Source organism: Bos taurus, chromosome 4 (genome assembly GCF_002263795.3).
Source record: "Bos taurus isolate L1 Dominette 01449 registration number 42190680 breed Hereford chromosome 4, ARS-UCD2.0, whole genome shotgun sequence".
NCBI lineage: Eukaryota > Metazoa > Chordata > Mammalia > Artiodactyla > Bovidae > Bos > Bos taurus.
Window position 1 is genome coordinate 43,283,119 of NC_037331.1, and position 21,310 is coordinate 43,304,428.

General features: G+C 41.5%; 1 protein-coding gene across 24 annotated transcripts in view; it reads right to left on the reverse strand.

Annotated features, from left to right (window-relative positions):
• Window positions 1-21,310, reverse strand: part of PHTF2 (putative homeodomain transcription factor 2) — a 202,469-nt gene that overhangs the window by 35,785 nt on the left and 145,374 nt on the right. The window lies entirely within an intron of this gene.

Genomic DNA, 21,310 nt, shown 5'->3' on the forward strand with positions numbered 1-21,310 from the left:
AATACTCTTTGATCTCAATGATATATGGAATCTAAAAAGAACACAGAAACACAACATAGAAACATAGAGACTATTAGTTGCCAGAGGGAGGGGCTGAGGGTGGGAGAAATGGGTGAAGGTGGTCAAAAGGTACAAACACAGACTTTGAGTTATAAATAAGTTCTGGGGATGTGGTGTAAAACATGACTACAGTTAACAATACTGTATTGTATATGTGAAAGATATATAATACAGTATTTGTATACTGCTAAGAGAGTAAATCTTAAGGGTTTTCATCACAAGGAAAAAAAAAAACCTCTGTAACTATGTAAGGTGATGGATATTATTTAAACTTAGCATGGCAATCATTTCACAGTATATACATATATCAAATTATATTCTGCATCTTAAACTTATACAGTATTATATGACAATTATATCACAATAAAACTGGGAAGAACAAAGTATTGCTGAGCTCAAATGAAAATACGGGTTCAAGGGGCAAAATAGGAGCAGTGAGCTAAAACCAGGTCTGTAGACAGTAAATGAAAAATAAAAAACCAAAAACAAACCAAAAAACAAGACCAAACAAACAAGCTTGGTTTCTCCTGAAGGTCAATGCTTCTATCACACAAAGAACCACAGACCAACTTGGATCATACAGAGTGAGGAAGTGAACCTCGAACCCTCACAATGATTTAAGGACTCTCAAGAGGAGTATACCCTTTGTGGGACTTCAGGACAGAAAAATAACTCACCTCCCAGCAAAGCAAACCCAGGCAGAATGTGGACTGTCTCCATCATAATTCCAGGTGGAATTACGTGGGTGCTCTGCTCTCTGCTCTTAACCCTGGAGCTGGTGGAGTCTAGTCCCCTCCACCTGTGAACTCACACCCAGGTCCCAGGCCAGGCAGCAGTCACTTCTCAGGCTGCCAGGACCCCCTCCTCCTGAAGCTATTGTACCTCCCTGGCCTCCCTTCACCTCTGGGCAAAACCAGGATCCGGAGACAGGCTGAGCAGAAACCACTGGGGAACCTGGTCCATTCAGTCTTCAGGGGTCTGTGGGGAAGGGGTGCTATCCTAGAAGGCTTCCTGGAGGAGCGGAGCACTAAAGATGGAAATAGCACTCCCTCTGGGCGAGTTTAGTACCGTCCTAATGACTTATTTTCTTGCTAATCACATGGACACCCCTTCCTACACCTCATGTCGTTGGGCAGTGACTCTCCTCTCCTCTAGAACAAACTGCGGCTCCTCGGGCCAGTACAACTACACCCAAAGCCCTGCGTCTCACACAGGTGCCCTGCCATTCGTGCTTCTTTCACACCCCTCCATCTGCTGCAGGCACAGTGTACAGGCAGTTTTCATCATGACCACCCGAACCCAGCAAACTGCATGAAAAGCTGCTGAAAGAAGCGGCAGGATCACGTGGGGCCATTCCTACAGACCCACTCGCGTCACTGTTTTACAGCTCACAGTATTTCTATTCCTCAGAAAGAGGAAAAACCAACACAACATTTAAGAGCTTCAGATTTCATTTGCTACTTTTCTATTCTACCCTTCTTCCCTGAGCATCTTTAAGGGCACTACTACTTAAATGGATAAATGCACACAGTGTGAACTGAACTCTTAGGGTACCAGAAGAATCCATCTAAGTATGCCCAGTGTTCCTGATAGAATGGTCTCTTCTCTTTCCTTATTCTCTCTCCCTCCCCCCTTAGGGTCTGTAAAAATAAAATAAGTAAAAATTATTTTAAAAAATAAAAATAAATCATAATAGAGTGGTGAAAGTGGTGTCAGGTTAGTAATACTACCTAATGCCTAAGCAGAAGCACAAATTCTCTGGAGAAACAAAGTAAGTTCCATCAAAAATGATCCCATCAAATATAGAAGGAAATAAAACAACATGGGTGGGAGTCAGGAGAAACAATACACAGCAGATTTACATCTCCAAGAACCCTAGATGTTAGAAACACTGGAAACAAAATTAGTATGTATAAAATATTTAAAGAGGAAGATATAATCAGAAAAGGGTCAAGAAACAGAGAACCAGAAAGACTTGAAATGATTCATACGAAAATTTTAGAAAGGAAAAATATTAAAACTAAAAATTATGACTGTATTAAACAGTAGACTAGATATACTGTTAAAAAAAAAAGGCAGTAAACTGAAAGATAGATTCAAAGAAATTACCCACAATTACATAGAGGCATGGAAATAGAAAATAAGAAAGTAAGGAGAAATGAAAGAGAGAATGAGGTTCAACGGAAGGAGACTCAAAAGAAATGATAGAGAAAATATAAAGAAATAGCAGTTTGTTTGTTTTCTTTTTAAATTCATGAGATGTTACTATAGACAAGAAGCACATAGATAAATGAAAAGAAAAAATATCCCCACCTAGACCTGCTAGAGTAAAACCACAAAACAAGAAAAACAGAGATGATCACAAAAGCACCCAGAGAAGAAAGACATCTTGGTCACAAGTAATGACAATCAGATCAATAGTCAACTTGCCTACAGCTATACAGGAAGACAGGAAAGGGTGGGGAAATCTCTGCTGAGAGAAAATAACTGTCAGCACAGAATTATGTCTCCTTTCGAGAAGACAGGTGAAATACCCAAACTGAGAGAGTTTACCACCAACAGGACCTGCACCTAAGGGGAGGGTATCCTACAGAAGAAAAGACAGGACTGAGAAAGGACCTGGAGTAAGAAAACTGATAAATCTGTTAGTAAATATAAACAACTAACTATGTAAAATAATAACAGTGTCTAATTCTTAGGGGTTAAAAAGACATTAAAACACTCACCAATAGCGTGGAAGGAAGGAGAGGGGATCTGAGTTAAAAGTGGTCAAGTCTCCTTATTTTTATAGTAAAGGAATTAAGATATTGATTACATTTGTATTGATAAGTGTGCATATTAAAGTTTCAAGGACAAACACTAATACTGTAGAAGTAGAGGGTCTAACTTCCCAATCCGTGAAAACGGGGATATGGAATAAGAAAACAAGCAAGGACAGGCAAGCCATTCAAAAAACAGTAAGGCAAGAAAAAGGCGCAGGGCATTTGAATGATGAAATGACGATGGTCACCAGGAGGAAGGCACTGATTTGAGAGAACTCTTCCCCGTAACTCACTGGCAGTGCACCCATCCCTTCGCCCCCTTTAGCCAGACCGTCTCCAAGTTCAGTTGCCACCTGGGTGGGCAGGTGGAAGCAAAGGGTGAACAGGCAGGTGCCTGAAGCCTAGACATTCTTTCTCAGAGAGGGAGGTTCCAAACCCATAGCCTTTCAGGATCTCCTGAGCAACCCTGGCTCAGTCTGACTCTTCCTCTCCCAGGTGCCTCCCTGAAGTCTGCTCAGCAGCAGCACAGAAACATGAGGTGTCTGTTTTATAGCAAAGGCTCCTTCAGCACAGTTAACGATTAAGTGGATGGGCCTGGACAGAATGGAGTGGCCAGTGGTAATCCCAGTTACACTCCTCATGACTGTGTAAGCTCAGGACTTTCAAGTCATCTCTGCATATTCCTCATCTGCGCAAATTAGGAGGCTGAACTAGACAACCGGCCAGGTCCTTTATAGCTCCGATATCCCTTATGTTCTCCATTAAATATGCATCAGGGACATTCAATTGTAAGCCTCATTTTTTTCTGATTAAAATATTAAAGTCTGCTCTTTGCACACAGCTTTTATAACTTGCAGCTTACATAACATGTCCAGTATGCGCACAAAACATGATAGCAATATTCCCTCTAACAACATGTATTCAGTTACTGCCTTTCTTAACATCACTTTTTTAGGACCTCAAGTAAGAGGTTTAAAAACTAAAAAGACGCAAAACAAACAAGCCACCTTCAGTGACTCTGCTTCTCGTGATACGTGTCCCTTTGTCTTTTCCCATCTGTTCAGGTGCAGCAGGTCTGCCGAATTGGCTCAGATCTTAAGTCCTCTACTCTGGGGAGCTAATAGGCCTTCATCTGCCTGGATTTAGAAGTCAAGTTCTCCTCACAGCACTCTATTCAGAGCTTCAAATGTCCCTTGATAGATAAATTAAATGGTCATTGTCCACTATGATCCCACTTGATTTAGGTGATGTTTTGAAGTGATGAATCACAAGGTATTGCTTCACTAACTGTCCTCATCAAGTTTTCAAGGTTCTGGACTCCAGTCTCTGCTGTGTTTATTCCTGTCCACATCTCTCCCTTGGACAGCTTGAGTGACCATCATTATCATGCAGAAAGTGAAAGTGAAAGTCACTCAGTCATGTCCCAACTCTTTGCGACCCCATGGACTATACAGTCCATAGAATACTCCAGGCCAGAATACTGGAGTGGGTAGCCTTTCCGTTCTCCAGGGGATCTTCCTAACCAGGGATCAAACCCAGGTTCCTATATTGCAGGTGGATTCTTTACCAACTGAGCTATCAGGGAAGCAGAAGATCATGCAGAAGGGACCCCAAAATCTAATGCTCCAAATTATTCTCCTCTTACCTCTCAGGCTCAAATTTGTCCACCTGTTTCACTAGAGTAACAGCTGAGAAACAGAGCAGCCTCCTCCTTGACTTACCACTCAAGCCCCACTCTGCCCCCTTTCGTGTGTGCAGGCATTGCACTCAGGTGGACAGTCCAGATGTAGGAGTGCTAGACCACGATGCCAGCCTCTTGCCCCACCATCCCCAGTTTCTGTTCTATGTCTGTGAGAGCATTCACTAAGGTCTTGTGGGTGTTCCAAGAATTCCAACCTCAGTCTGACCACTGGTACCTTGAGTAATGTCAGTCAAACTAGCAAGCTCTATGCACCCAGGACCATCAGGAGAACCTTTGCCACACGCCATTGCTGTGCCAAGCTCATTTAATTCTTTCAATACTGTCAAAAGGGCTGATATTCAGCTGGTTGGCATGAGTTGGTCCTAACAAGTGATTTACAATCCTCATCCACAACCACTGGTCTGTGCCCGTGCCACACCGGTTGGAAATGTACTAAACACAGCCTGGACATAGACAGCACTCCCAGTTTATCAACAAGGAGATGAAGCTCTGAGCTTCACAGGAAGAGGGGTAGTAGACCACGGCAGAGGTGCGGGAGGCCCTAGAGCTGCAGGGGTGCAGCTTCCTGCTCACGGTTAAGACAGCAGCTCTTGGCAGCACAGTTCTATAATGTGGTCTAGAGGGTTGTTCCTGGAAGCCCGAGCTGTAGGCCATTTCTTCAAACTCTTCTAATTCTATAAAATACCCCCCTTAATAAATGCCTTGTGAAATACCCACATGTCAGAACTAAAACTACAGAATTCTTAAAAGAGAACCTAGGCATAACTCTCTGTGACCATGATGGTTCTTTAGTACCAAAACAGTACCAAAAAGCACAAGCAAAAAAGAAACAAATAGATAAACTGGACACCACAGGGTCATCAACAGTCAGAGCTTTGGTGACCTTGATAAGAGCCGTTTTGGAGCAAAGGAAAAGAAGAAAGGTAAAAAGACTTGTACATGGAAATAGCAATGGGCATAGATAGACTGTAACAGATAAGGCAGGGGATACGTCAGCAAGACCTGGCAAAAGAAAAGATCTTTCCCTGTGGTACAAGAAAGAATGAAACATCAAACATGGCGCAGGTATGTGTATGTGGGCATGAGCGTGCTCAGCCGTGTCCAACTCTTTGTGACCCTGTGGATTGTAGCCCATCAGGCTCCTCTGTCCATGGGATTTCCCAGGCAAGAATACTGGAGGAGGTTGCCATTTGCTTCTCCAGGGGATCTTCCTGACCCAGGGATCAAACCCATGTCTCCTGCAATGGCAGGCAGATTCTTTACCACTGTGCCACCTGGGAAGCACCAATGGCACAGATAGCTATTAACAAAAATGCTTTTTATTTTAAATTTTATTCTGAATTTAACTGTGCAACCTCGCCATCGAAAGCAAAGTGGCTCAGTACTTAAAGCCCCAGTCTGTTTACATACATACATATGTATATGCACAGAAATAACAAAGCACACAAAAAATATTTACAGTGTTTCTTCCTGATTGAGGGATAATGGACGATTTTCATTTTCTTCTTTATATTTTTAAATCAGAAAAAAAAATGTAAGAAAATAAATTCAAAGAGTTGTTCAAATTTCATAATACACAAGAATAGAAAAAGGTTAGTGTTTCCTCTCTTATCATCTTCCCTTACTTGCTACCCTGCCCAAGTCCTTCCTTTGCTGAAAATTCATAGTAAGCCAAACCTTCAGAGGTTAAGTAGTTTCTACAGACTTGGTTCTGCTAAATCAGGAAAAGAAACCCTCAGACACAAAGTTAGAAGGTGTCATTGCACACTTCTCCGGGGGAGGTAAGACAGTGTAAGGGTTAAGAGCAAACCAAGAGATTCTGATCAGGCACTACTCCTTATCTGTGAGTGGCCTAGAGCACATGTAAAATCTTCTTAGCTGTGTTTCCTTGGATGAAATAGGCTAATTCTATAAAGGTATTCTGAGATTAAAACAAGCTAATGCTCATAGTTGGGTTATGAATTTGACAACTTTCAAAGGGCAGCAAAACCTCTGAAATGTTAGAGTATCTATGCACAGAGACAGAGTACCAGAACTTAAAGAGTTTTAACAACATCCTGTGCTCACCTTACTTGAACTACATAAGACTCATCAAGCCTGTCACATGTTACTCCCCACCTGCTCTCTCCCTAACGTCCACATCCCTTTAATTATCCAACATGATAGCAGAGTCAATGATCAACATCTGGAATGAGGCTAGGGAGCTGAAATCACAGACCCTAAGATGACTCGAGATTTTAAACCTTGCTGTTTAAACAACTACTCAACTTTTAAAAATTCAAGCAATCCAGAGAAACAAAAAAGAATTTCTTTCTTTTTAAATATATATATTAGCAAATGAGCTCAGCAAACCATAGCCTGGAGACCTGCAAAACCCATGCCAAATGAGGCAGGGACTGCCCACCAAATGACAGAATGACAGTTTAGGGGAGACTAAAGCATGAAAAGAAGTCATCCCAGGGAGGAGCAAGTTCAACTCCTTCACTTCACAGAAAGATCTGGGGTGTCTCCATCCAACTACACATGGCTTCTCTTCCACTGTCGGCCCACATGGACGAGCAGCACTACTGTTACCGGGTGGTCAGACCTCAACCATGCAGGAAGCCTCTCTGCACAGGAAGCCCAGGGTCACTCTGTCTCCTCTGACTCCACTCTGACAGTGGAAGTTTCCTGAGTTTATCAACAGCAGCAAACGTGGAAGGGCGAGGATCCAACAGCAAGCCCCCTAGATTTTCATGAACTGAGCTCATCAACTGAAATGCAGAGAACAATTCCTACAGGAAGTTTCAAGGATAGAAAAGAAACTAGGGCTTCCGTGCCCCAAACTTCTTCAAAATAACTCTGTTCTTTATTCAAGGGCCTCCCACACTACTCTTCTCATCTTATTCCAAAGGACTCTCTTCCTGAATAAATACTATTGGAATCTCCCCGACACTTAGCCCATTCTCCCCACTCCCTGAAGTGCCTCTGTCCTATCCATTTCCACCTGTCAAAATCTCACTTATCCTTGAAAACCCAGTTCAAACCACTGTTCTCCATGGATTTACCCCTGATTACTGTGACAGGAAGCAGTGACTTTCCTTTGAAATTCAAACAGAACCACTAGTTAAACATCTCCCATAGTCATCTGATGAAGAAAACATATGACAAGAGGCATGATTCTTAAATACTGAAGGCCTTGAAGAGTAGGAGCTGTTTTTGTGTTAATGTCCTTCCTCAGTACCAGGCAGTGAAGGGACTTCATGATGAACAAATGAATGAATGAACAAATAGAATAAAGAAAAATTAGACCTTCATGTTCCATCTCCTCAGCTCAAGAGACAATCAACCCCATCAAATGAAATACCTCTTAAAAAAAAAAAAATGATTGATTGATTTTTGGCTATGCTGGGTCTTCACTGCAACATGTGGGCTTTCTTCAGCTGTGGAGAGAAGGGGCTACTCTAGTTGTGGTGCTCAGGTTCAGGCTTCTCATTGTGGTTGCTTCTCTTGTTGCAGAGCACAGGGTCTAAGGCGCACAGGCTTCAGCAGTTGTGGCCTGTGGGCTCAGCAGTTGTGGCGCACAGGCTTAGTTGCTCTGCAGCATGTGGGGTCTTCCCAGACCAGGGATCAAACCTGCGTCACCTGCATTGGCAGGCAAATTCTTAACCACTGGGCTACCAGGGAAATTCTATAACTTTTGCCTGTTTTGTCTTTGTGCCTGTGCTCAGTCATATCCAGCTCTTTGCAACCCCATGGACTGTAGCCCAACAGGCTCCTATATCCATGGAATTTTCCAGGCAAGAATACTGGAGTGGATTGCCATTTTCTTCTCCAGGGGACGTTCCTGACCCAGAGACTTAACCCGCATCTTGCATCTCCTGCGTTGGCAGGCAGATTCCTTACCACTGGGCCACTGGGAAGCCCAACTCTCCTCTTAATGACAATTTAAACCCAGGAGCAGCTCAGACAACATACTGATGGATTAGAGAGATGAGCATCAAAAATGTGAAGCACATTTGTCATCAATACTATTAATAAGTACAACTGATTTTATTACTTGTTTTTCCCCTCACTTTTCAATAATGAAATAAACCCCAGTCCCAGCAAACCACAAATCTCTATTCTTAAAGTACACTTGGATTTTACTAATTTACTTTGCTTATACATAATTCAAAGCTAAGTCGCTTCAGTAGTGTCCGATTCTGTGCGACCCCATAGACGGCAGCCCACCAGGCTCCCCCGTCCCTGGGATTCTCCAGGCAAGAACACTGGAGTGGGTTGCCATTTCCTTCTCCATTGCATGAAAGTGAAAAGTGAAAGTGAAGTCACTCAGTCGTGTCCGACCCTCAGCGACCCCATGGACCGCAGCCTTCCAGGCTCCTGTGTCCATGGGATTTTCCAGGCAAGAGTACCAGAGTGGGGTGCCATTGCCTTCTCCATACATAATTCAAATGGGGGGATTTTATTTCAGTGCTTTATTTGTGGCTTCTAGTTATTAATCCTTCTGGAAAAGGTCCTTCATGTATATTAGGTGTAAAGCTCCACTAGAAGTTTTTGGGGTGTGTTTTTAAATTCATTTTCTTAAGCCTGTAAAGTGGAACAATGAGTTTGGCTGTTTCATGGTGCCATTCAATTTCTAGGACTGTATGAACCCTAGTGAGGACTGGTGGCAGGATGAGGAATGAGATGTTGAAATACCAGAATAGGGGCTTATGGTTTCTCGGAAAAGGTTTTGCTTGAGCCAAAGTCTCTAACTGCAGAGAAAAATGCCTTATTCAGAATCAAATGGGCACCTTCTCTGAAGTGCCAGAACTATATTCCCCAGAGCCTGAATAAGCATGGTTTAAAATAAAAGAAAGAAAGAAATCCATCTTACCCCAGCACTGTGATAGAGGGAACTCTCTATACTGTGGGAAAACGTCAACAAAAATCTCAGAGACTTAAGAGATAAGCACTGTATCTTGAAACCTCCTAGCAGGGCCAACAAAACAGCTGCCCTGTGCATCTCAGCGCCCTAGGCTGCCCCCTATCAAGTGGGGTGTAACTAGTGTGTTGGCTGAGTTTCCTGCACCTCTGTGGGAGCAGAGATAACCTATAAGATGCTGAGATAAAACCTGATTTTAAAAATAGTATTTAATTGCATGCCTGGGGCATTGGGAAGGGTTTATAGTCAGAAGGGACAAGGGTAAAAAGGCAGATGGTCAGACTTACTATCTACCAGGTAGGCCAACTCTTTCAGAGGAGTTTTCTAAGCTGCCAGGAGACCTGACAATGCTTCAGGTCCTTGCTTTCTGCCTTATTCAGCAGTGCCCTGATGGTCACCACTATGCTTGGCCCTTATCTCCTGCTTTCCTGAGCTGAGTACAGACCTGACCTTGACAGAGATCAGGGAGTTAGACAAAACAACAATCTCAGTCTGAATGGTCCAGGAACCCAGAATCTCAGCTCCTATGGGCCAATCTGATGCCTAAAGTCCTTGGTACCATGACCATTACTCAGTCCTAACCTCCTTTCACAGGGAGGTTGACCCCGGGCCTGCTTTTGGGGCTCAACGATGACCTCTGGCTAGATCACAGCATCAAAGACTAAAACGGGTGTGCATATCCTTAAGTCCAATAGCAGAGATGAGGAAACTGAGGCTTCCAAAGATCAAGCCCCTACCTCCTGTCCTCTGACTGCTGAAAGGCAGAGTGTGAATGCCCTACCTCTCAGTGGGAGTGTGCACCCTCTGGCTTTAACCTGCATGGTCACTGGCTATGAATCAGTCCAAACTTGAATGCATTAAAATGTAATGCTTTTACTATCCTCAAAATAGAAATCAATTTCTCTCCTGACATTTTCCATCTACCATTCTCCTTGCTGAGCTTTTTCTTAGCATTCTGCTAGCAAAGTTTCTTGCTGAAATAATTCTGCCTGTTATACTCTTGAGGGAAGTATCATAACTGCCTGGGGTAAGCTGATTAGTATTAGCCAAAATCTGAAGCTCTTCTATAACTGGTTCTTTAAAAGGCAGGGATGGGGGGAATCTGGTATTATCCCAAGGATTTGTTAGGAACAGTGCGCAAGACAGAAGGAACAACAAAATGGCATTTCCGTTTACAAACCCTTTGAACACTGTAAGACCCAGCCAGTCCTCCCAGTGATGCCTGTCTCAATCTGCCTGATGACTGAGCCCTTGTATTATTTAATCAATTCAAAAAATATAAACTAGCTTCATTTCATTAGTACTTAAAATGTTATGATTAGGGCATCCAGCAGTGAAATGCTGTATTTGTGTTGTATAAAGTGGAACATATATTTTAATTGTGATTGATTCTCTCAAACTGGTCAACTAATGTCTTTAAGTATTACTGTGAGCAAACAGACACAAAGGATGTAAAAACATAGAAGGCTGTACCATCTTCGACTGATTTCAAGACTCACATTTTCACATTTAACATCTCTCAATCTATGACAGTGCTTTTTCTAGTAATACACAGAATAATGATATATTTTATAATAGATGACATCTTAGATTCAATAAAACACTGAACATCAGATTGCTAAGAAGAAATTACTGGGTGACTTATGATTTTGGAAAAAAAAGAATGTAGCCATTTCCTTATCCTAACATTTGCATGTGGAAAATAAGAATATACATAATGTATATGAAGTAATGAAAACTGCAAAGGTTATGCTTTCTTTGCTCCAATCCACTGAGGGCCACATTATATTTAGTAAGACCAGATGCTCATAGACTTCTATCATATCTTACATGTTTTACCCTATTAGAGAAACACACTGATTTGGTGACCAGTTACTTTGTCAATGACAGTTTTATTAAGAGAGAAAAGTAAACTATCAAAATTAACTTATATACATAAGAATATACAAAAAAGTGAGAACTTCCATTATAGAATTAGTAGACTCAGTAGAGTTGCTTTCTCTTTTCTCATTAAAACAAACAAACCCCAAAAAATCTGATACATTTTGAACACTAGCAATGACAGTCTGCCCTGTTAATAGCACTTCCTATGAATAACAGGCCTAAGCCTCCCAAAGCTGACAAAGGTCATCCTGGGAATCTGAAAGATGGAAGCACTCATCTCACATGCTAGTAAAGTAATGCTCAAAATTCTCCAAGCCAGGCTTCAGCAATACGTGAGCCGTGAACTTCCAGATGTTCAAGCTGGTTTTAGCAAAGGCAGAGGAACTAGAGATCAAACTGCCAACATCTGCTGGATCATTGAAAAAGCAAGAGAATTCCAGAAAAACATCTATTTCTGCTTTATTGACTATGCCAAAGCCTTTGACTGTGTGGATCACAATAAACTGTGGAAAATTCTGAAAGAGATGGGAATACCAGACCACCTGACCTGCCTCTTGAGAAATTTGTATGCAGGTCAGGAAGCAACAGTTAGAACTGGACATGGAACAACAGACTGGTTCCAAAGAGGAAAAGGAGTTCGTCAAGGCCGTATATTGTCACCCTGCATATTTCACTTATATGCAGAGTACATCATGAGAAATGCTGGGCTGGAAGAAGCACAAGCTGGAATCAAGATTGCCGGAAGAAATATCAATAAACTCAGATATGCAGATGACACCACCCTTATGACAGAAAGTGAAGAGGAACTAAAAAGCCTCTTGATGAAAGTGAAAGTGGAGAGTGAAAAAGTTGGCTTAAAGCTCAACATTCAAAAAACGAAGATCATGGCATCTGGTCCCATCACTTCATGGCGAATAGATGGGGAAACAGTGGAAACAGTGTCAGACTTTATTTTTGGGGGCTCCAAAATCACTGCAGATGGTGACTGCAGCCATTAAATTAAGAGCCCCTTATTCCTTGGAAGGAAAGTTATGACCAATCTAGATAGCATATTCAAAAGCAGAGACATTACTTTGCCAACAAAGGTCTGTCTAGTCAAGGCTATGGTTTTTCCAGTAGTCATGTATGGATGTGAGAGTTGGACGGTGAAGAAAGCTGAGCGCCGAAGAATTGATGCTTTTGAACTGTGGTGTTGGAGAAGACTCTTAAGAGTCCCTTGGACTGCAAGGAGATCCAACCAGTCCATTCTACAGATCAGCCCTGGGTGTTTTTTGGAAGGACTGATGCTGAAGCTGAAACACCAATACTTTGGCCACCTCATGCGAAGAGTTGACTCATTGGAAAAGACCCCGATGCTGGGAGGGATTGGGGGCAGGAGGAAAAGGGGACGGCAGAGGATGAGATGGCTGTATGGCATCACCGACTCAATGGACGTGAGTCTGAGTGAACTCCAGGAGTTGGTGATGGACAGGGAGGCCTGGCGTGCTGTGATTCATGGGGTCACAAAGAGTCGGACACGACTGAGTGACTGAACTGAACTGAAGCTGTTTCAGGTTGTGCAATGTTAACTGAAGCATAATAAAGACAATTTATAGTTGGTTTAGAGATGAGCAACAGATAGTTTCTGGTTTTACTAACAGATTCGATGGGAAACTTAAAGATTGAGTCTGATAAAAACTGCCAGACGGGGACTGAATTTATTTTGTAAATATGATTTGGCATTAATGAGAACTATCACTTATTAAGCAATTTCTATTGCCAACATTTCACCCCATCTTATTTCTGGTAAGCTTTCTAAAATAAACTATCCAACTATTTCAACATGAGAAAATCATCTGAGGGGCAAGTTCTGCCTCAAGATCTCACCGCTGCTGGCTGAGAGCCAGGACTCACATCAAACCTACCACCTTGAAGACCCATTCTCAGTCTTAACCTGGGCCTGGAGCTACCAGATGGTGGTCAGGTATCTCTGAGGCTTCTAATCATGACTTTGTTCTTTAACAAGTGGTCTGTGAGTCAGAAGGAGCAGTTCCCAGAGACTGGGTCAGAGATTTGACACGATGACACTGCACTCTTCACCAACGGGTTTGTGTGTGGGGGCAGACACCTGAGCTTACTCAGAAGAGATGAGCCAGTGGTCTTGCTGATACGTTGTGAGTGTAAACCAGGTAATGCTTGAAGGGAGGGCCTGGGAATGAAGGCCTGCTCTCAGGGCAGTGTGCCTATGTCTCTCCCTCCCCACTGAAAGGGATATATATGCTGCCTCTCCACTCTGGAGCTTACTCTCAGAAGTTGGGGGAAATGTCTCTTCTTTGCAACACAGTCATAAATCTTGGCAACTGGAGACCTGAACTTAAGCTCCAAAACTTCCTATGGGTTGTCCTAAGAGGCCTTATGGTGCTTGTCAGACAGCTCTCCTGCAGCCCTAATGGCACAACAAAGGGTCCTGAGGTGGGTACACATGCCAGACCACACTGGGACTCCCCAGAATTAGGGCAGAATCAGAGTGCCCAGAATGGGGTTCAAGCCAGTTTCCTGAGTGTCGTGGGTCAGTGGGTCTCATTCAGTAGGTGTATCCTGCTTAAACATAATTTGGTGTATTCTAAGAACTTTCACAATTCAGCACAGATGCAATTTTTAACAATTATTTTTGTTAAAATAAAAAAGTCATCTCATTAACATAGCAAAGATACCCTTATGGTTCTCAGTTCAGTTCAATTTAGTCACTCAGTTGGGTCCGACTCTGCGACCCCATGAACCGCAGCACACCAGGCCTCCCTGTCTATCACCAACTCCTGGAATCCACCCAAACCCATGTCCATTGAGTCAGTGATGCCATCCAACCATCTCATCCTCTATCGTCCCCATCTCCTCCTGCCCTCAATCTTTCCCAACATCAGGGTCTTTTCAAATCAGTCAGCTCTTCGCATCAGGTGGCCAAAGTATTGGAGTTTCAGCTTCAACAACAGCCCTTCCAATGAACACCCAGGACTGATCTCCTTTAGGATTGACTGGTTGGATCTCCTTGCAGTCCAAGGGACTCTCAAGAGTCTTCTCCAACACCACAGTTCAAAAGCATCAATTTTTCTGCACTCAGCTTTCTTTATAGTCCAACTCTCACATTCATACATGACTACTGGAAAAACCATAGCCTTGACTAGACGGACCTTTGCTGACAAAGTAATGTCTCTGCTTTTTAATATGCTGCTAGGTTGGTTAAAACTTTCCTTCCAAGGAGTAAACGTCTTTTAATTTCATGGCTGCAATCATCATCTGCAGTGATCTTGGAGCCCCCCAAAATTAAGTCAGCCACTGTTTCCACTGTTTCCCCAGTGGCTCTCAATACCTAAGAAACTCCAAAGGTTTAAGAGCTATGTGCTATGGGACTTCCCTATAAAGTTGTAGGACTCCATGTGCCAAACATAGGGGCCCCGGTTTGATCCCTGGTCAGGGAACTAGATCCACATGCCCCAACTAAAGGATCCTGTGTGCCACAACTAAAAAAATAAATAGCACAACCAAGTAAATAATTCTTTTTTATAGACCTATGTGCTGGATGAAGACCAAACATACGTTTCTTATTATAAATCACCATATCACACCAATCTAAAACATGCCTTTGTAAAACTTATTTTAGCTATTTGAGGACCTGATATTGACAGACTCAGTGTGAACTAATAATGGATGAAAGAGAAAAGGCAGTCAGTGAGAAGGGCAGTCAGGGCCACCTGGTGAGAGACTGAATATACAGAGAGACAATTACCAAACTGGGTATAAAAACAGAACTCTGACCCATAACTTGCAGCAATTTGCCCAGGAAACCAACCGTCTTATACTGTATACAATAATCAGCCCTGGAAGTCTCCTCGCAGGAGACTGGATTGCTATCTCTAATAATAATCCAAGAAGCCAAACAATAACTTTTATAATAACTTGCTCAAACTGACAAGGACTTGACTAACAACTGTTAGCTTTGCTAATTTGTATCCTCACTTCCAATTTAGGACCAGTCAGAGAAAGCCAAATACATACACCATAAAATACCCTGTTTTAGGCTTCTAGTTAGACCACCTATTGGAGAAGGCAATGGCACCCTACTCTGGTACTCTTGCCTGGAAAATCCCATGGGCAGAGGAGCCTGGTAGGCTGCAATCCATGGGGTCACTAAGAGTCAGACACGACTGAACGACTTCACTTTCACTTTCCACTTTCATGCACTGCAGAAGGAAATGGCAACCCGCTCCAGTGTTCTTGCCTGGAGAATCCCAGGGACGGGGGAGCCTGGTGGGCTGCTGTCTATGGGGTCGCAGAGAGTCAGACACGACTGAAGTGACCTTAGCTTAGCTTAGACCACCTATGGCTTCCTCATGCAAACAGCTTCCAGTCACAGCACAGCCAAGGCCTTCCCTTTTTTCCACTATAAAGCTATCCCACTTTTCTACTTGTCTTTGAGTCTCCATTAAAATGCAAGTGACAGTGGTTGACCCCCCTTGCTATATCAAAGATCTGAATTAATAGCCTTTACTTGTTCTTTATATCTATAGTATTTTTTAATGTGAAAGTGATATGTGCTCATTGCAAAAACACTTGGACAGTAAAGAAATTAATATCACACATATTTTCGTCTTCAGAGACAATTTCCAATAACTTTTTGTAGCATTTCTTCCAGCAACCCACCCATTTAAACACAAGTGAATGCCAGATTCTTGTCTCTTATTGAACTGTGAGTTTGGCTGGATCTTGTGAAAGATCAAGGCCTTATATTTAATTTCAAATGCAAATTTCTTTGCTTGAATATTCTAGAATGTAATAACCACCTGGCGTGTTGCCTTTTCATTGTGGTAGTACCAATCTAAATATAACACGTAGGTGATAAGCTAAATTCCAAAACGTAACTAAAATGACACTGTTAATCCTATTTTTTGTTGTTGTTCACTCACTCGTGTTCAACTCTTTGTGACCCTGTGGATCTTATATGTATGAGTGCACAAATTCAGACTCTACATTTTTGTTCAATTCTTCTAGGCTTAAAAACATAGGAATGAGATTCTAAAGTGGATTGGTAGAGAGAGCTTTTTATAAAGGCTGCCGCTTCAGAAAAAAACAGAATGTCTTATATAATAAACATTCTGGCAGTGTGCATAATCCTTCACCTATGTGTTCACTCTGTGTGTTTGCACTCCCAAAGAGGCTGGAGGTGATTACTCAACTAAACATTAAATCTGATGAGGATTCTGTATTAAGAGATCATCCTCTTAGCCTTTTTATTGATCTGTACACTTTTAATACCAACTCTGACTATACATGTCTGTTACACACCAGGGTTAAAGAAAATATTCAAGTAGAAAAGATTTAAATTTGAAAAGAAGCATGAATGTGTTGGCCCAGGAAGGAAAATCATTGAGTAGGAATGCTCTGGGTGCAGCTGACTCTGTTTTTGATGTAACAAAAGTTAGTAAAAGGCTTTAGAGGAAAGATGATTTCTAAAGCATGCAGATGAACTATCTGAAAAGCAACAGGCAAAGAGGAAACTGTTCCTAAGAAGAGAATTAGGGTACCCAGAAGAAAAGTCCAAATTATCAACAGTGCTGTAATAGCCACATGATTGTATTTCTTTTTAATTCATAAACACCTAATAAGCACAGTCTGCTTCACTTCACGACACTTTGAAGATGCAGGATGCAGGCTGCAGTCTGCCCAGCACCATTTCAGTCACTGAGCTGCCTCTGTCTTATTCCAGGTAGTTCTGATGGGATACCAATACCAATTGATCCACCACTCCCTGCCAAAGGAGTGGGCATATGACCCAGTCTGGATAACTGAGGTTCTCCTTAGCTTTGTCTAAGGTCATTGGTTGCAGACAGGCATGTGGCCCAAGTCCAGTCAATGAAAGAGTCTCCAAAGGACTGGTTTGTGACTGCTGAGAGTACATCTTTGTTTCTATCTGAGCTCATGAGCTCAAAGGTCCATATGAGCTTAGAGCTTCTGATGGCTATTCTGTGGCTGAATGGAGAACAAAGTAAACAGAGGTAAGTAGAGGGAATGGGCAGAAAATGGGAAGAGATAAGAAGAGGGAAGAGAACTTAGAGTGAAGCCACTATGGCAGTGATAGTGCCATAGTGATCCAAGCCAGCTCTAGCTCAGCCTGGTTTCCCAGTTACATGAGTTAATAAATGCTCTTTTGTGCTTAAGCTAGTTTGATGCAGGTTTCTGTAACTTAGACGAAGACCTAGAAAGGCTTCTGACTCCAACTTTGTAACTGCAGATAAACTATAATAAGTCCCAGAGAGATGTTGCCCAGATTGGACAGTAAGGTGAGGGAAGGTCCTCATTCTCCAGTGTGTGCCAATCAACTACCAGCATACTGAAAATAACCACAGAGTCACAAAACTAGAGATTCCTTTTCTACACCTCAGACGTGCAATCTACTGGCCTCCCCATAAGCATTGTGAACAGTAAGATCCTTTGTCATAGCGATGTAATTTCTGGACTCCAAAAGGACCCTCTCAAAATGTCTCCCTTTTAAGTCTACCATAGTGTTTTATTTTCCCTTCCTGTTTCTTTTTCCTCCTTAAAGGGAAAAAAAAAAAAAGATGGAATTTAGTTTTAGTACTGTCTCAAAAATCCTAAGGGCAGGAGGGATAAGTGGGCCTTACAAATGTCTATACAGCAGCTGAAAAGTGAAAAATCTACATTACCCTGAGTCTCTTGGGAGCTACGTGACTTAACTTTTGTTTGTTGTTGTTCTATCTGCTTACGGGTCTTCTCATGTTTATACCCATGCCCTCCTCAGCACCAGGGTTACCCAACTTGTAGGTTCAAGCAATCCACTAACTACTGTAGACATGTAGATCACATGTTCTCAGATTATTTTTGTCTCAGAATCACTTTACACTCTTGAAGTGAAAGTCCCTCTGTCGTGTCCGACTCTTTATGACCTCATGGACTACACAGTCCATAAAATTCTCCAGGCCAGAATCTGGAGTGGGTAGCCTTTCCCTCCTCCAGGGGATCTTCCCAACCCAGGGATCGAACCCAGGTCCCTCGAATTGCAGGCGGATTCTTTACCAGTTGAGCCACCAGGGAAGCCCAAGAATACTGGAGTGGGTAGCCTATCCCTTCTCCAGCAGATCTTCCCAACCCACGAATCGAACTGGGGTCTCCTGCATTGCAGGCGGATTCTTTACCAACCGAGCTACTAAGGAAGCCCTTACACTCTTAAAAATTACTGACAAATTCAAAGACTTTTTGCTTGCATGGCTTGTATCTATCATTATTTACCACGTTCAAAATTAAAACAGAAAAAGTTTAAACACTTATTTGTTAATTTATTTCAAGGTCATGATAATAAATCAATTACATGTTAATCTAAATATTTTTATAAAAAACATTTTCCATAACAAACAAAAAATAGCTTAAAGTGTAGAATTGTTTTGAATCTTTGCAAATCTCTTTAATATGTGGCTTCTAGAGAATGGATGGGATTTCTGCTTCCAAAATAGACGGGAAAAACAGCAATCAGATTTACCATCCTGCATGAATCATCTAAGAAACAGGAAAAAATATATAATGGCAGATTACATGTGGAGAAAGAAAAGATCAGTAAACTTGCTATCATGATTGAAACCATACAAAATGAAACACAGAGACAAAAAGCTGGAAAAAAGTGAACAGAACACCAGTGATACTTGGGAAAACTCTAAGTAGACTCATATACATGTATTTGGAATCCCTAAAGCAGATGAGGGGCAGAAAACAATTTTAAGAAATAATGGCCAAGATTTTATTGAAATCAAATTTGATAAAATTAATAAGCCCATTAGATCTAAGAATCTTAATCAGTTCCAAGAACAGGAAACACAAACAAAGCCAAACCAAGTCACTTCAAAAACAAACTGCTTAAAACTAGTTGTCCGAAAACAAAGGCAAAATAAAGACTATTTCAGACATACAAAAGCTAAAGGAATCTGTCACCAGCAGATTTACACTAAATAAATACTAAAGGAAATCCTTCAAGGGATAGGAAATCTAGATTTACACAAAGGGATAAAACAGATCAGAACTGGTAATTATGTCAATAAATATAAATATTTTTTTATGGTTTAAATACATTTAAAAAACAGCCAATTATTCAAAGTAAAAACAACTACAATGTACTGTGGAATTTATAACATATGGAAACAAAATGTATGACACAACACGAATTTTCAGAGGGAAGAAATGAAAGTATATTATTATAGAATTCTGCTATATGTGAAGTGATATAACACCAATTGAAAGTAGAATATGGTAAGTTTAAGATGTATATTACAAACCCTAAGGCAACCACTGAAACAAAATAAATAGCTAAAAGCCAACAAAAATGATAAAAAGTATCATAAAAAATGCTCAACCCAAAAGCAGGCAGAAAAAACATAAAACAAGAAATTGATGGAACAAATAGAAAACAAATGTCAACATGGCAGACTTAAATCCAACCATATCAATAATAACATTTAATGTAGATGGTCTAAACTTCCCAATTAAAAGACAGATAGGGCTTCTCTGGTAGCTCAGTGGTAAAAGAATCCACCTGCCAGTGTAGCAGACACGGGTTTGATCCTTGATTTGGAAATATCCCACTTGCTGTGGAGCAACTAAGCCTGTGCGCCACAACTACTGAGTCTGTGCTCTGGAGTCTGGGAACCAGAACTTCTGAGCCCTCACGCTCCAACTACTGAAGCTCACACACCCTAGAACCTGTGCTCAGCAACAAGAGAAGCCACCACAGTGAGAAGCTTGCAAAGCACAACTAGAGAGAGGCCCCTGCTCGCCACAACTAGAAAGAAGTCCATGCAGCAACAAATACCCAACACAGGTGAAAATAAATTAAAAATTTTTTAAAAGAGAGATTAGGAGACTGGATAATAAAGCAAGACCTAAATACATCCCAAATGCAAAAAAACTCACTTTAAAAATGAAAATACAAACTGGCTGAAAGTAAAAGGATATGATAATATATGCCATGCTAATATTAAGCAAAAGAAAGCCAAAGTGGCTATATATTAATATCAAACAAAGTAGATCTCAGAACAGAGAATATTAATAGGGATAAAGAGGGTCATTTCATAATGATAAGAGATCAATTTATTGTAAGTTCATAACAAGGCTAAACACATATGTATGTACCTAATAAGAGAAAATCAAAATAAATGAAGCAAAAACTGACAGAAATAAAAAGAGAACTGTTATTCTCTTGAATAACAATTATATTTGGAGGACCTCCCTAGCCGTCCAATGGCTAAGACTCTGTGCTAACAATGAAGAGGACCTGAGTTCAATCTTTGGTCAGAGAACTAGATCCCACATACTGTACCTAAGAGTTTGAATGCCACAACTAAAGACTCTGCATGCTATGATGAAGGCACAGCTGAATAAACCAATACTAAAAAAAAAATTACATTTGGCGATTTCAACACCCCTTCCTCAATCACTGATAGAGAAAGTAGAGAATTTGTAAGTAAACAGAAAACTTGAACAACACAATCAACCAATTTGACCTAATATTTATCACGCACTCTCGGCTCAGCTGGTATAGAATCTGTCTGCAATGTGGGAGACCTGGGTTCGATCCCTGGGTTGGGAAGATCCCCTGAAGAAGGGAAAGGCTACCCACTCCAGTATTTTGGCCTGGAGAATTCCATGGACGGTATGGTTCATGGGGTCGCCAAGAGTTGGACACGACTGAGCAACTTTCACTTTTCACTACCAAACAATAGCAGAATACAAGTTCAAGTGTACATAGATTATTTAAAGGTAACATCACTGGGTGGAATCTGAAACCACATTTTACATATTTTATGCTGCTACATTAAAATACATTGATCCATATTACACTTGGATGGATCTTTCACTCATTCATGAAAGATCCATTGTCTTACAGATCCATGAAAGAGTCTTGGTAATCTCCTAAATGCCCTGAACCACACTTTTCAATGGCAGATCTAGATTATTCAA